Below are 16,746 nucleotides of genomic sequence, written 5' to 3'. Positions count from 1 at the left end.
CTGTATCGCCCCCTAGCAATATGACCACTACAAACTGCCAACATCCCCCCCTACTCCACATTACATCCCTAACCCCTCCTCCATCACAGTCTCCTCCACTTCCTTCCTACCAGACCTCTGTCAGACACTTTGCAATTTAAACCACAATCTCTCCAACCTAACCACTGAACTCAACCTTCTCAGAAAGGATCTCATTGGGATCAACTCCCACAAACCCATATCCCGCCCCACTTGGCACTATGCGCCTAATACTAGCCACAGAAAACACCCATATCCTAAACATTGGACAACATCGCCTCTCCTCACCCGCTCTGACAGGCCCCTTTGAACCTTGAATCCCTACTCCACCCACGACATCTCTGCCCTCTGCAACGCCTACCTTAACCATCTCCCTCCTACTGACCTCCCCCCCACCTACTCCAAGATCCCAGTTATCCTGGGGACTAGCAGAATTCCTGAGGCTCCGAGCGCCCCTAGACCCCCCCAACTCACCAACATTCAACTTCTCTCCGCCCCTAATACATATCCTAAACCCCTCTCCTGCATGCTCGTTAATTGCTGCTCGGCTGTCCGACATGCGACCGAAATCTCTGAAACCATCCTCAATGCTCGATGCTGATATTGCCTTTCTTACTGAAACCTGGCTCAACGACCACTCCACACCCATCCTTGACCTCCTGGCCCCCCCTGGCTACTCTATTATTAGAAAGGACAGAACTGAAAAAATAGGGGGAGGTTTAGCAATTATTTACAAAGAAGAACTTCAACTCTCCTCTATTCCCAACACTGACTACACAACCTTTGAATACCTAGGAGCCGAACTTAAAATTAAAAATTCCCCCCCAGTCCGACTCCATAACCTATACCACCCTCCTGGTGAATCCCTTCCATTTGCCGAAGAACTATCCAACCTTCTTACCAAATCGCTACTCTCCAACTCCAATGATCTGTTCATTGGAGATCTTAACCTCCACTGCAATGAGCCCAACGACCCTCCAATTGTCCTTCTCAACAACCTTCTTGAGATCAGCGACCTCAAACAGTTCTGCCACTCCCCCACCCATGCCAAAGGAGCAACGCTTGATGCCATCATCTCCAACCCTGATCTGACATCCTTATCCAACATCATCCCCATCGATTGGTCTGACCACCATCTTATCTTGTTCTCGATCTTCCCTCCAGCCCCTCTGGCCCCGATACAAAAAAATAAGACTACAACTGTGACCAGAAATCTTAGGCAAATCCCTCCCGGCACTCTGGAGTTTAAACTCCAATCCCAACTCAGTCTCACTGCCCCCTCCTCTAATGCTAACGAACTCACTGAGCACTTTAACAAAACTGTCAGTGAGGTTCTAGACCCTCTTGCCCCCCTGAAAACAAAAACGCTAAAAAATGTCCCCTCTAAATCCTGGTCCACCCTTGACCTTAATAAAGAAAGACGCTCACTGAGACTAGCTGAAAGAACATGGAGACAACACCCTTCCCATCTTGCTCTCCTCAGAAATGCAAGATCCTCTTCCAAAAAACAATTTTTTTCGGAAAAAGCATTTTTTCTTTCGTCATCGACTCTCCCATGCCATAAACAGACCTAGAGAACTGTTCAATATTATTAGAAATCAAACCTCACCTGCACTCCCTAACCCTATGGCCTCCACTGACAAATGTGAAGAAATCGCGAACTTTTTCAGCGAAAAAATCACTGGGATAGACCGTGCTTTCCCCAACCCTCGCCCAATTCTCAACACCCCCTGGACACTACACCTTATTCACCTCTCCCCTTGAACCCAACATTGACTCACTCACCCCTCATCCCATCGGACATCCCTCCTGAAAGCCTACACAACATCCTACCGCTCAACAATAACGCCACATGGCATAACTTCCACCCCGTCTATGAACAGGAAATCTTCAACATCCTAACGAAACTCAAACCCTCCTCTCACACTAAAGACCCCATCCCCTCCGCATTCATCCAAGATCTCAAACACGTCATCGTTCCCTACTGGACCAACATCATTAACACCTCTTTCTCTACAGGAAATGTCCCCATTTCCCTACAACTCAGACAAATCACCCCCATCTCCAAAAATCCCAAAGCCGATCCCAATGACCCTGCCAATCTCTGCCTCATCTCCAACCTCCCCCTCCTCTCCAAAGTCCTCGAAAAATGCGCCCTCCGCCAACTGGACAAACACATTGACCCATTTATCCTCCTCGACCCCCTCAATCGGGCTTCCGCAAAGGATGCAGCACTGAAACAGCACAGCTCAACATAGTCGACGATATTCACTTAGCCCTGGACAAGGGCGAGAGCTACCTCCTCATCCTCCTTGACCTCACCACGGCATTTGACACAGTCTACCAGCCAACCCTACTCAATTCACTCAAAGAACGTTTCGGCATTAATAGCACGGTCCTTTCCTGGTTCACATCCTACTTCCAACATAGAACCCAACAAATCAAAATTCAAAACAGCCTCTCCAGGCCAACCCCTGTCTCCCTAGGTGTTCATCAAGGATCCATCCTCTCCCCCGGCCTTTTCAACCTCTTTATGGAACCCCTGACCATCATACTCAAACAAGCAAATGTCAACTATCACCTATACGCTGACGACACACAACTGTACTATAAAATTACGTCCCACGCCGATATCCTTCACCTTAACACTACACTTACCAAGATCCAATCCTGGTTCCATAATAACCATCTTAAATTAAATCCTAACAAAACTGAGATCATCCTCTTCTCCCCCAAAAACAACCCTCTCCCCATCCAAACATGGATCGCTGACCTTAATGCCCTAAACTGTTCTTTCTCCCTTGCCGAATCTGTCAAATCACTGGGTATCACCATCACCAATAAACTCACACTCAACTCCCATATAAAGAACACAGCAAAAAGTGCACTTTTCACACTCCGACATCTCAAAAAAACCAAACCCTTCATTCCAGCTGATGACTTCAAACTAATTGTCCAATCGCTGGTCCTATCCAAAATTGACTACGGGAATGCCCTTCTCTCCGGTACTCCCAAAATCCACCTTGCCCCCATTAAAGCCGTCCTCAACCTTGCAGTAAGACTGACAACCTACTGCAACCGCCTCGACCGCATCTCCCCTGCCCTCAAGACCCTCAAATGGCTCCCCATCGAAGGCAGATCCTCCTACAAAATTGCATTTATCACGCACAAAGCCCTCTACCAGAATGCTCCAACCTACCTCTCAACCAAACTCAAAAGAGCTGGCAGTGCCTGCATGCTGAGAAGCTCCAACACTCTTCTGCTCATACGCCCTCTTCTAAAAAAAAACGCAGCGAAATCCCGCTCCTTCTCCGGCAAGGCCCCAACCATTTGGAACGCCCTTCCCAAAGTCCTCCGCTGCAACCCCTCCTACGACAGCTTCAAAAGAAACCTTAAAATTCTCCTGCTCAATAAATTATTGGGGTAATCACTCCCCTGATCTCCGCTCACCATACCCCCCCTCCTTACTATGTGCAATATGTCCCCCCAGGCATTTTGTCATTTTACCACCTATAACTTCATTCTGGTCCTCTCATTTTGTTTTCGGTCTACAATTTACGCAACCCGCCAAATATGTAATATTAATTTCTTCCTTTATTTTTATATATCAGTGTGTTTAATTGCTCTAATTATTGCTATTGTTGTGTCCAAATCTATTTCTCTTTTTTTTTTTTTTTATAATATTTTTTTATTGTTTTAATCAGGAAAACCAACACATACATTGTTACAAAGAGAAAGAGAATAAGGAAAAGAAAAAAACGTCAAATAATCACTGCAAATTCCACAAATTACTAAAGACGACTATATATCCCATAATAAAAGGTAGAAAACAAGGAGAATTACAGCTTCTACTTTAAATCTCATCAGTTTCCCAAATCGGACCCCAAACCCGAAGACCTCTTTTTTTAGCTCTTTTCCCTTTACATTTATAGAGTGCCTTCTCTAAGTTAAAAACATGGTGAAATCTTGCATACCATTCCTGAAAGGAGGGTGGTTCAGCATCCTTCCAATGAGTTGCAATAATTAATCGAAAAATGGCAGAAGCCATAAAACAAAAATATATTTGGGAGGAATGCATATGTAAACTATCATCAATCCCAATTAAAATCAAAGTAGGAGTTAGTCGTACTGAACCACCTGTGACTTGATTGAAAAAATTCTCTATTTTTAGTTTCAAAATATCAAGCTGATTACACCCACTAAACATGTGAATCATATCTGCGGGGCCCTGATTACATCTAGGACACCGATCGGATTCCCTTTTCCCCCATCTAAACAGTTTAGCAGGGGTATAATAAAGCCTAAACAGAGTTTTAAAGTGTTGAGATTTAAGATTAGCTGGCCAAAAATTTTTGGGGGACAAATAAAGGGACCTACAAATGTCCACGTCTGGATCCCCCAGCAACCCTGCCCAAACACTTTCTGGGCTGGCAATATCATCTTGGTTGGCGTTCAACATAATTAAATATAGATCTTTTACCCGTGGCTGCCTATGCCCCAGCCAATCAAGTATCGGAATATTATCCAGTTCAGTTATTTGGGCCATTGCTAATTTAATAATCTCCCTGAGTTGTAAATATTTAAAAAAGGTCTTGGTTTCTACACCAAATTGGGTTTGAAGCTCTTCAAAAGATTTTACCTCGGATTGCTCAAATAAATCTCCAACTACATTTATTACAGCCTGCTCCCAGGTTTTCCCTAGTTTATCGTAAAATAAAAATGGGAACATGGACGAGCGCCATATAAAATGATACCTGTGCACCTTAGGGATTCTCAGAAGTTTACTTGTTTTATTCCAATCATTCCAAGCGGTTCTAACAATTTTGTACCATGATTTTTAATAATAACTCCCCTCAAGTTGCCTTAATAAGACACCTGAAGCGAGATCCCCTAGAGCCAGCTCATAAATAGAGGGAGGAGACTCCCTGCTATGAATCGCCGATATTGTTCCTATTACAGTTTTAGGACGAAAAAGACTAATCATTTGCTGCAAAGTTACAGCTCAGAAATAATATTGCGTATGGGGAATGCCAAACCCCCACGATTTTGTGGCAAAGTCATCAACTTTATTGATCTTCTGGTCTTTTTATAGCCCCAAATAAACTGTGAGAATATTCCTTCAATTTTTATAAAAAACTCTTTGGAGGGTTCGATCGGGATACATCTGAATAGATAAAAAATGTTAGGGAACATAGTCATTTTTATGACATTAGCACGTCCTATAATAGAAATGTATAATTTGTCCATTCGCTTTAAGTCAATGCTAATCTTATTTATCAACTGTGCCAAGTTAATGTCCCAAATAGTTCCTACCGCAGCATTTATATTTATCCCTAAGTATATAGCCTCCGAGGACCTCCGAACATCATAGAACTGGGTATTATTGGAACAGACAATCTTGGTTTTTCCTGTATTCAGCCTATAGCCAGATTGATTACCGAATTCTGATGCCAAAACCTCAATTCGGTCCAAAGCTGCCTGAGGGTCAGGGATAACTATGGCGATGTCATCCGCATAAGCTAACACTTTGGTATCATATCCCCTAACCACTATGGGTTTAATAGCCTGATCGTTGAGCATCGCTCTAATTAAAGGATCTATATACAGAGCAAAAAGAATCGGGGAGCATTGGCATCCCTGTCTAGTACCACGTGCAATCTTAATTCTCCCGGATTCCATCCCCATCAGTTGTATTTTTGCGTAGGGTTGTATATACATGGCCTTTATAGCTGTCTGAATACGGGGACCAAAACCATTAGTACTTAAGATCTGCCATAAGAAAGCCCACTCAACCTGATCAAAAGCTTTCTGAGCATCTAATAGGATCAGGGACGTTTGACCCCCCGTCTGTTCGATGATATCGAATAAAGAGATCACCCGGCGAACATGATCAGTTGTTCCCCGAGCAGGAATAAATCCATGCTGCCATGGGCTAACCAGGGAAGCTATTATTTTAGCAAGTCTACGGGCTATAATTTTAGAATATAGTTTCTCGTCCGTATTTATCAGGGAGATTGGTCTATACGAAGCGGGGTCTTCGGGTGATTTACCTTTTTTCAAAAAGATAATTATATTAGTGTTCTTCCAAGACTGGGGTGGGCTGCCATGATACTGTACTGCTAAAAACAAGTCCAATAACATATGAGCTAGCTCAGACTGCAAGGCCTTATAAATTTCCATCGGAATTCCATCTGGGCCAGCTGCCTTGCCGGATGCCATGATCTGTAGTGCCTCACTAACTTCAGCTAGTGTGATATCTTTTTCCAATTCCTGTATAATTGCAGGGGGAGTGAATAAGCCCAGCCCAGCTACTGTTTGAGGATCAGTCTCAGATTTATAAACATCTCCATAAAATTCAGCAAAAACTTGAAGGATGTCCTGAGGATTAGTTACCATATTCCCATCCCGCCGCTTAACCTTTGAGATATTATTTGCTGCCGTCCTCTGTTTCAATTTTAATGCGAGGTGTCTCCCGGTCATCTCCCCATATTCATAATTATCCCTAGCCCGTGTTTGATATAATTTAGCATTCCTATTGTTATATATTCCGTTTATTTTAGCTTTAACACTTATCACTTCTGATTCAATTAGACTCGATGCGTCCGTCTGTTTACTTTCAATAGTTCGCAAATGTAATTCCTCATTCGTAGAGAGTTCAGCCATAAGTTGTTGCAAAGCCACCCTCTGCTCTTTCCTAAGATGCACAGCAAAACTAATAATCTCCCCCCTTAGGCAAGCTTTAAATGTATCCCAAACAATTTCCCTTGATGCACTATACCGATTTGCCTCAAAAAATTGCTTGGTCCAACTCCTAAGATGGTCCATAAATCCTTTGGTTACCAAAAGTTTCCTATCGAAGGACCATTTTATGGGACGATTCAGATGTTCCTGAAGCTCTATCTCCAGTATCAATGGGTTATGATCTGATAACAACTTGGGCAGTTTCCGTATGTTGGCTCGCTCTATAAGGGAAGTAGATATAAAAAAATAATCAAGCCTAACATATTTCCGATGGGGACAGGAAAAGTAAGTATACCCAGCATCTCCAACTTCTTTTCGAGTCCACACATCGACTAATCCATGACTCCCTACTAAAGCTTTAAGGGCCTTAAATACACGTGGCTTCCTCCCCTCATACTTTCCCACAGAGATATCCGATGTACCTAGGTGGATATTGAAATCTCCACAGATTATAAGTGGAGAAGGCCAGGCTGCTAACTCAAGCTCTAACTTGGCCCATAAATCAGAGCCATCCAGATTGGAGCCATAAATTGTGCATAAAGTTATCCTACAAGGTAATAAGGCTATTGCCCATCTCCCCCATTTATCCGCTAGGGTTCGCTTCGCCACAGGGATCCGATTGGATGTGTGAATAGCCACACCTCTTTTAGTGGTAGTCTGCTGTGAACAGATCGCCTGCATATACCCAGGAATAATATTTATCCCTCTCTTCTGGAAAGGTATATGGGTCTCTTGTTGGCAGATAACGTCAGCCCCCCATGATCAAATAGCTTCTGCAGATCTATATCGTTTGCCAGCATCATTCAACCCCCCTATATTCAACGAACAAATTCTCAACCTACCCATCCCAATAATTTTTATTCCAATGCAGTGACTTAAAACATTCCAACATCTCAATGTCAAGCAGATTTTGCCTCTCTTCTGATTTCCCTGAACTTTTTACTCCCCGCTCTTCCCTACCCACCCCACTCCCTACCCCTCGCCTCCCCAGACACCCCCCCCATTCCCTCCACGCTGTAAATGAAAGCAACAGACCTTGCAGGTCTATAGTGGATGAATAATGTGCTCTCCCGAAAGTGAAACATAAGCTAAACTTAACTAATACCCCTTATCTATCCAAAATAACGCCTCCCATGGCCAAATGGCCCTACCTATCTCCATTCTAACCACCCTAAAAAGAGGAAAGAAAAAGGAAGGAGGAGGGAAAAACCAAATGTAACATTAGCTTAATTACACCTAAGATTTAACCTTCCCTCCTGCATCCAGAAACTCCTTTGCCTTTATCTCGGACGTGAAAAGACTTGTAGTATCCTTCCAAATTACTTTTAATCGAGCGGGGTTTAAGAGGAAGGCCTGAGCTCCCTTTTCTTGAAAGGGCTTGATCATCTGACGTAGACGCCACCAGCGCTCTACAGTGACATGACAGAAGTCAGGTCTAGCAAAAAAAGAAAACCCCTCAGCTTTTAATTGGGCATCTGGTCTTGCTCTTTCGAATACACTCTGTCTCAACAGAAAATTTCCGAAATAGACCAGTAACGCCCTAGGCTTGGCATCGGGTCGAGCAGGTTGACGAATGGAAAAAGGGACCCGGTGTGCCCTTTGTACTTCCTTATGCCAGTCCCAACCGACCAAATCCGGCAGGGAGGCCTGTAATAATTGAGCCATATAGGTATGTGGATCAGACCCTTCCCTTCCCTCCGGAATACCCAAAAATCTCAGGTTATTCCTTCGCTGGTAATTCTCCCCCTCCTCCAGATTCCACTGAATGTCCACAATTCGTGCCTCATGAGCGTCCACTTGACCTTTAGAGCCTGCGACCTCTAATTCCAAGACTTCTGTCCGAGACTCAATATCGGTCATACGATCACTAATGTCCTTACAAGTCCTTGCGACTTTCCTGATTGCCCCTTGAAGTTTACGATAGGCGTTCTGTGACCTCTTACTTTCCATCCGGGATTCCTCACGGTGTGCAACCACGCACTGCATAATTGAATCTAAAGTTGGAGGAGCCTGATTAAGCCCAGCTTCAGATCCATTATTGGAATTAGGTTTAGTAGCACCCATCAGTTGGTCCCCGAGTGCATAATCCCATTTCAGGGTCGCCTGTTTTTGGCCCTCAAGTCTCTTAGTACAGAGATTCAGAGATCGAACCGTTGCCGCAGAGCCCAAAGCGGAGGCTGGCTTAACCTTATGCTGTGATGCCTGCTCGTCGCTGGACAAGGTTTCCCCGCCTGAGTCTGAACCAAGTTCTGACCAAGTTGTGTCAGATAATGAAAAAAAGTCATTTGCCTCTGAGTCTAAATCTTTATCCCAATCCCGACGTGGGGTCCGACGACCCCTAGAGCTCCCTTTATATTTTAACCCAGCGTCAGACAGCTGAGGGGGAGTACTCTGAGCCTTATCCAAAATTATTTCGGTCTGGCCCCCCTGCAGCCCTGTTTTCCGATCAGAGGGTATAAAATTGGGATTTTCCCCAGCTTCCAATGAATCCACCAGATACCTCCGGCTGGTTTCCTGAACCTGGTCGGGACAGAAATTCTGTTTGCCAGTCACTGAAACATGTTCATGTTCATGTTCTAAACTATCCCCAGAGGGGATTACCCTGCTCCGAGAGTCTAAAGGTGAAGTTTCTTCCTGTAGACTGTTCTCTCCAACAGAGAGCAAAGGTACTTCATTAACATGACCATCCGTACCTAATGCCGTATGCAGCAACATATTGGACGCTGGCTCCTTCCGCCCCTCTTTTCCCGCGCTCGGCTCCTTACCCGGCATTTTTAGGGCACCATCACCTCCGTCTAGACCGTTGCTCTTTCCGTTAGAAGGTCCCACCAGGGCGCCGGGAGCGCCAGCAGCCTGACCTCTGAGTAATTCAATAACCGACACTGAGGACCGGTGTGGCTGGGGCTGAGCGCCCCTGCCCCTCCCCTTCCTGTCAGCCGAGATCTCTGTGTGAGCGCTGGGCTTCAGCCTGCGCCCGCGAGCCGGGGGGACGATGTCAGTCTCCGGGGGTGGTACTGGTGGGCCAAGAAGGTCTGATGTGCTTCTGTTTTTCGCTGTGGATTTTGGCCCCATGGCACAGGCAGAGGTTAAAGCTGCGGCCAGCAAGAGGAAAGCACAGAGCCTCTCGACGCGCTCCAAATGGAAAAACAGCTGTTCCGTATATCGGGCTAACGCTGAAGCCCAATTACGTAAGTTGCATGTATCGCTGCTGAATTCTGCTACCGCACAGCCGTTATTTATCCGATAGAGTTCAGAGGGATTCCACATCCCTGGGTTAAAGGTAACAGCATTTCTCATAGTACGGCTACATCATTTCGGGAGAGCACAAACGGCTGTCGCTCCTCACTCCTCACTCAGCCGCTGTCTTGCTTTCCCCCTGCTGCCGGGTCTCAAAGTACCTCTCAAATCTATTTCTCATTGTCATTGTAAAGCGCTCTGATACCCTTGGGTGTAGTTAGCGCTATATAAAACCTTTCAAATAAATAAATAAATAAATAAACACATAACAGGCAAAGGACCCTGTGAAGGACAGACAAGATCCAGTCAAAAGCACAGACCAACAGGAGAGAAATGCAATACACATGCACAAAACATGTTGCAAAACACCTACACAAACACTAGTCAGCAGTACTACCCTATGGTGGAGTACACACCACCTGAATGGACACATCAAAGCACGCATCCAGTCAAGTGGCACACAGACACACTCAGACAGCAACAGAGCTGGCTCAACACATTCCAGGCTACCTCTATACATTGACATAACAACCCTGGAAACTCACATTCAGGTGAAGAAGTTATTGATGAGCTGGGAGCGGACGTCACCATCATCTTCATCATCACTGGCATCTTGGCCCAGGCCGGGATCCTCCATAGGTGCCGGACGTTGGTCGTCGTCAACGTCATCCTGGATGAGAGGCACCTCCTTCCGCACCGCCATGTGGTGTGGCGTGCAGCAGACCAGTATTATTTTGCACACCTTTGCCGGCTCATATGGGAGGGCCCCTCCGGTCTTGTCCAGGCAGCGAAAGCGGCTTTTCAGGAGGCCAAATGTCCGCTCAATCACCCTCCTGCTCCGACCATGTGCCTCATTGTAGCGCAGCTCGGCTGGTGTCACAGGGTTCCTGAGGGGTGTCAGCAACCACAGCATGTTGGGGTATCCAGAGTCACCTACACACACAAAAATGAACAAGTAGCTGAGTTTTGTAGGAGTGCGGAATACAACACTGACAAACACACACAATGAGAAACAGTCAGTACACACCGAAAAGCCAGGCACGCTGAGCTGGCATCTGTGACATCAGCGTTGCAATGCGACTATCCTCATAATGTAGGCATTGTGCGCTGAACCAGGGAACCGTGCACACACATGTGTGATCAACATGTCAGCAAGGCAGACCACCAGAGCATTGATCGAATGGTAGTGCTTCCTGTTCCGGTCTGCCTGCTCATGTGCCTGTGGTGGTATCAGGGCAACATGTGTCCCGTCAATGGATCCAATGACGTTTGGCATCCTCCCCAGTGTATAAAAGGCATCGTTAATTTCAGGGAGTTCATCTTGGCTCGGGAACTTGATCTACAGGTCGAGGAATTGCAACATCCCCTCCAAGACATCGCGTAGCACCCGACTAAACATCGTTTGCGACATACCACCAGCAGTAGCCATAGTGTACTGGAAGGTACCGGTAGCAAAGAAGTGCAGGGCTGCCATCACCTTCACCTCTGGGGTATGTCCGGCCAGGTAGCAGATGTGGTGCCAACTGCTCCGCCAACTCCTCAATCAGTGGCCTGGTGAAGCGGTACCGTCTGATGCTGTCGCGTTCCTGCATGGTTGCAAGGTCTGTGAACGGCCGATGGACAGCTGGTGCCCTGCAGTACAGAGATGCACAAAGGAAGATTGTCAGTACATCCACCCATGTGGCCATGACCAAGATCACTATCACATGCTAGTTCATGACATTACACAATGTACTGAGGTGTGTGCGGTTGGTCATGGACACATATGTCACCTACAAGACCACTGTAGAAGCCACGTTCTGTGGTGATACCAAATGCAGCAAATTTGTAGGCCTTGTTAAGTTAGCATGGCAAACTCTGCGCACTAGCATTATTCTGTTACAAAGAAATAGCTTCAGTAACGCAAGGCTTGCTCATAAACAAATACGTGGCAGGACAAGATGCTCGCTTCAGCACGTACACTTGCATATCACATTTCTCAACCATGTCTTTGGACATCTCTATTTCTGTTGCAATCATTAACTGGAAAAACACCAGACTTATATCTTACATTATAGTGGAAAGTCCCAGAAGCAGATTTGGGTCACGCAGCCAGCAACAGTACCTTTCGGTCCTTACATGGTATGCAAGCATTTAGGGCCTCGCTCATTGGTCAGACGAATTATGCTTAAATTGTGTAACGTATAATATGATGCTGCATCCTTTGTGGTTTGGGCCTATAAAAACTGTCAAGCACGTCACCTCAGTGGGCACTCAGTATCTAGGCTGGTACCCCCGTGCTGCACGTAATTCAGTTGTTGGTTCTTCCAATAAACGCTCTTATCTCACCCTTGACTGAGAACTGTTTGTGTGGATTCATTTCTTGCATTTATTTCAGGTTCCACATTTGGTGGAGAATGCAGCTTCCAGACCATTGACGATTTCGCTGACTGGCGGCCTGGACTCCAGCTTCCTTCAAGGTTCGGAGACCTGAGGTTCAAGGACCTTTACTTTGTCTTCCTCTCTCCTCCGCCTCCCTTGGAACGCTGGGGGCCTGCCTGCCAGTAAGTGGTCTTCGCTTTGCCTCTGGTACCCCCCTCCCCCCCCCTGCTTTCTCTCTCTTCTTTCCCCGTCTTGTTCTCATGTCAAGGGTTGTTTGCTTATGCCCTGGCGGCATCTTTCGGGCCTGTGTTACTGACTGGTCGGACACGCAAATGGCCATCATTGCGCCTATACTTATCACTTTCTTCTGTGTTCTTTTTGTGGCCCTCGTAATTTATGTTTCAGTTTGTCACCATTCGCGTGAGGACTGCGCTCCTGTTTAGTGTCTGCTCACCATTCATAGAAGCCGACAGGCTCTCTCTGACTCTCTCTCTCTCTCTCTCTTCTAGTGCTGGGCGTAGTTTTTGATCTCTGACACCGCTGCCGCCCTCTACCAGAATACTTTACATGTGCATCTTTGCCCTCTGATACAGTTTTTGGTCCGGACACCCTCCCCACCTGGCCGGCGACAGCGCCCTTCTGCAAGTTCCCAGCCCGCAGTGACTCCCCGGTGCCCGGCGGCTCCTACCTGACGGTGCCTAACGGAGGGCGACCTACTGCATCCCCCGCCTGGCTGGCAGAGAGTCCTCGGCCGATGGGGGTGGTGGACCTATATGGATTCTTTCCTTTGACTGGAACAGAGGTCGGTACGCTTTGCCAGACTCAACGGACGCCGGTAAGTCTCTTTTGGGAGTTCTGTACTCCAGTTTGGGTGGTAGCAGGTAGCTCCTCGTTTTAGAGTGTAGCGGTTTGGCTCCCCAGGTTTTGGGTGGTAGCAGGTAGCCCCTCGTTTTAGAGTTGTGGCAGTTAGGCTCCCCAGGTTCAGGGGGTGGCGGCTTTGCCCCCCTGACTGCGCGCACCCTGTTTGGTACAGGTACGATATCGTGGGAGTGGCGGTCCCTGGACTGCCCCTCTCTTGGTTGCAACAGTTTCTTGGGCGCCATTTAACTAGGCTTTTCGGGCACAGTGAAGTCTCTGCCAGACATACTCTCCTCTTTGGGTATTACGACACTAACATGACTGACACTCGATGCTGCTAATATGCCTGCTGCCAGGGTGCTAATATGTCTGACTGACCGACATCTCTTGTCCAGTACGCCGTCGCCCACCAATAATAAACAGGGCAAGTGACCCCCTGCGTCCTGTCTCTTAAACCAATAAAAGGAGCCCTCCCTTATTCGTCTGGGATCAGTGTAAAGGCATTACACATACTTTAGTACATAGCCTCTTTGACAGCGCTGCGCGCAGGGATGCATTCTGTTTCATGTGTGTGCCTGCCTTGAATGTAGAGTTCACCACCTTGCACTGTTTAGTGAATTACCTGAAAGGCCCCAATTCCGCCTAGCCGCCCCTTCCGCCCGATTATGGGGGTCATGGAAGATTGCAAGGAGGCGGGATTACTGAACTTCCTTCCCACAACTATTCTGTCACCTTCTCTTCTGTTCATGGGACGCCAGTAATTAGCACCCAGAACTATTCCTATATCTATTCTGTCGTCTTCTCTTCTGTTCATGGGACGCCAGTAACTAGCACCCAGAACTACTTTCTCATTCTCACTGATGTCCGCTTGGGTGAACTTGAATCAATTGTTCTGTCTGTTTGCCTGACGAACGGCTTTGCTTGCTACCACATTAGCTGGAGAGTGGCCGAGAAGTATATGACCACGTTCGTCAACCTACTGTGGTGGTGTCTGTCCAGTATACAGCGCGAGGCCCCACCAATCTGTCCGGTGTGTTTGCCCTGTCCCCGTTTAGCGCTTGCACACCACACACTGCACACTCACATCTCACGATGGGAAACTCGCTCGGTAAATACAAATTGGATGGCAGTCAGCCAGCCCCCCCCCAAGGACTCCCCGGCGTACAATGTGGCTCTAAGCCAAGGACTCCACTCAATATTATTTGTCCACAAATGGCATGACATGACAGCTAACCGACCAGACCTGCAGTTCCCGCGACAAGGAACATATGACATAAAAAAAACTGTTATATTTGAGACAGATGCTAAAACTAAAAGGAAAGAAGATATGCCCAGTTGAATGGGAGTGCTACCATAGCTGGGACATCGTATTGCGCGATAGGCGCGCAACTAACGACGTAAAGTCAAAGGTCCATAAAGAGCTGGTAGAAGTGAAAAACAGGGTGCTAAATGAGATAAGTAAAACAAAAATAAAAGAGGATTGGAGAGGCAGGGAATAATTAGAGAAATACGCTCTAGCCCGTGCAACACGCCCATACTCCCTGTAAAGAAAGCATCCAAGGGCCCAGGTGGAGCCCCTGTATACCGTTTTACACAAGATTTGAGAGAATTGAACAAGATAGTGGTTCCCTCTTTCCCAGTGGTTCCAAACCCAGCAACGATATTGTCTAATATCCCAGTAACAGCAACACACTTCACAGTACTGGATTTGAGTTCAGCCTTCTTCACCATTCCACTGCACCCTAACAGCCAGCCATATTTCTCGTTCTGTTATAGATCAAAACGATACACATGGTCTCGTCTTCCACAAGGTTTCACAGAATCCCCATCTATCTTTACAAATGCCCTGAAGACAGATCTAGACACCCTAGTGCTAGGAAGCGGCTCAACTCTTGTCCAGTACATAGATGACTTGCTACTGGCCTCCCCTTGAAGAGAGGCTTGCATACAGGACACCATCGCTGTCCTACGCTATCTAGCGATGAAAGGATACAAGGTTTCACCGAAGAAATTACAGTTCTGCCTCACCGCTGTGAGGTATCTAGGCCATGAACTATCGGAAGGGACAAGGAAACTATTACCGGACAGGATCTCAGCTATTACTCATTTTCCCCGACCACGTACACAAAAAGATGTTAGGGCATTTTTGGGAGTGGCGGGATATTGCCGCCACTGGATCCCAAATTTCTCCCTCATCGCGAAACCATTGCAAGCACTGACACACAAAGAGGTCCCAGACACAGTATCTTGGCCCCCGGATTGTGAGACAGCATTTAACAAGCTAAAGAGCGAACTGAGTGGGGCACCAGCGTTAGGGCTTCCAGACTACAGCAAAGATTTCCACCTGTTCTGTCACGAAAAGGGAGGATGCTCACTGGGGGTACTGAGTCAGAAGCATGGATCTTACTACCGCCCAGTGGCATACTACTCAGCCACATTAGACCCCGTGGCTTCTGCCCTCCCGCCTTGCCTCCGAGCGGTGGCGGCAGCAGCACTAGCAGTAGAACAGTCAGAGAACATAGTGCTGGCACACACCATGATGTTGCACGTTCCCCATGCAGTAGACACACTACTGACGTCCACAAAGACCCAGCACCTAACCAATGCACGTCTCACTAGGTATGAACTAATTCTATTAGCACCACACATAATGATCAGGAGATGTACCACTTTGAATCCAGCATGCCTTTTGCCAACAGAGCATGAGCTGGACGACCTACAATCAGATGATGCCTTTCATGATTGCACCTTAGCAATTGATAGACATACCAAGGTACGCCCAGACCTACGGGACACGCCACTTCCCGATGCACAAAGGGACCTGTTTGTAGATGGGTCATGTCTTAGGGACGGTCAGGGAATTTTGCAGGCCTCCTATGCCGTAGGCACAGCCCATAAACTGCTGGAGGGTGGTAGGCTAGTAAAAGCTAAAAGCGCACAGGCAGCCGAACTCGTGGCACTCACGAGGGCATGCACATTGGCCAAGGGAACAAGAGCAAACATATACACCGACAGCCAATATGCCTTCGGGGTGGTCCATGACTTTGGCCAGCTCTGGTCAATGAGGGGATTCCTCACATCAGCAGGCCAGCAAATACAACACGCACAATTGATAAGCGACCTCCTCCATGCCCTGCTACTACCTTCAAAGGTGGCTGTAATAAAATGCGCAGCACATACTTCAGCAAAAGACTATGTGTCGAAAGGGAACGCATTCATTGATGGGGAAGCACGGAGAATAGCACTGACCGGCTATCAACTAGCTATGCTACAAATGACAAGCCCAAGCAACAACACAGAGGCCACAAATGAAACTTTACATTTTGACCCCATACATATTCAGAGCAGAGTAGGGAAGGAAGAAAAAGATGAGTGGGCGAAGGGTGGGTGTGTGCAAAACATGGAGGGACTGTGGACAGGGCCCAATGGAAAAATATGCCTACCTTCATCAATGCTCCCCTCCATGGCATGTCTCTTTCACGGTCCCACACACATTGGCAGGGACGGCATGATCAGACTATTTGCCCAATG

The sequence above is a fragment of the Triturus cristatus genome, chromosome 3_1, assembly GCF_964204655.1.
Source record: "Triturus cristatus chromosome 3_1, aTriCri1.1, whole genome shotgun sequence".
Classification (NCBI taxonomy): domain Eukaryota; kingdom Metazoa; phylum Chordata; class Amphibia; order Caudata; family Salamandridae; genus Triturus; species Triturus cristatus.
This window is presented reverse-complemented; position numbering follows the sequence as displayed.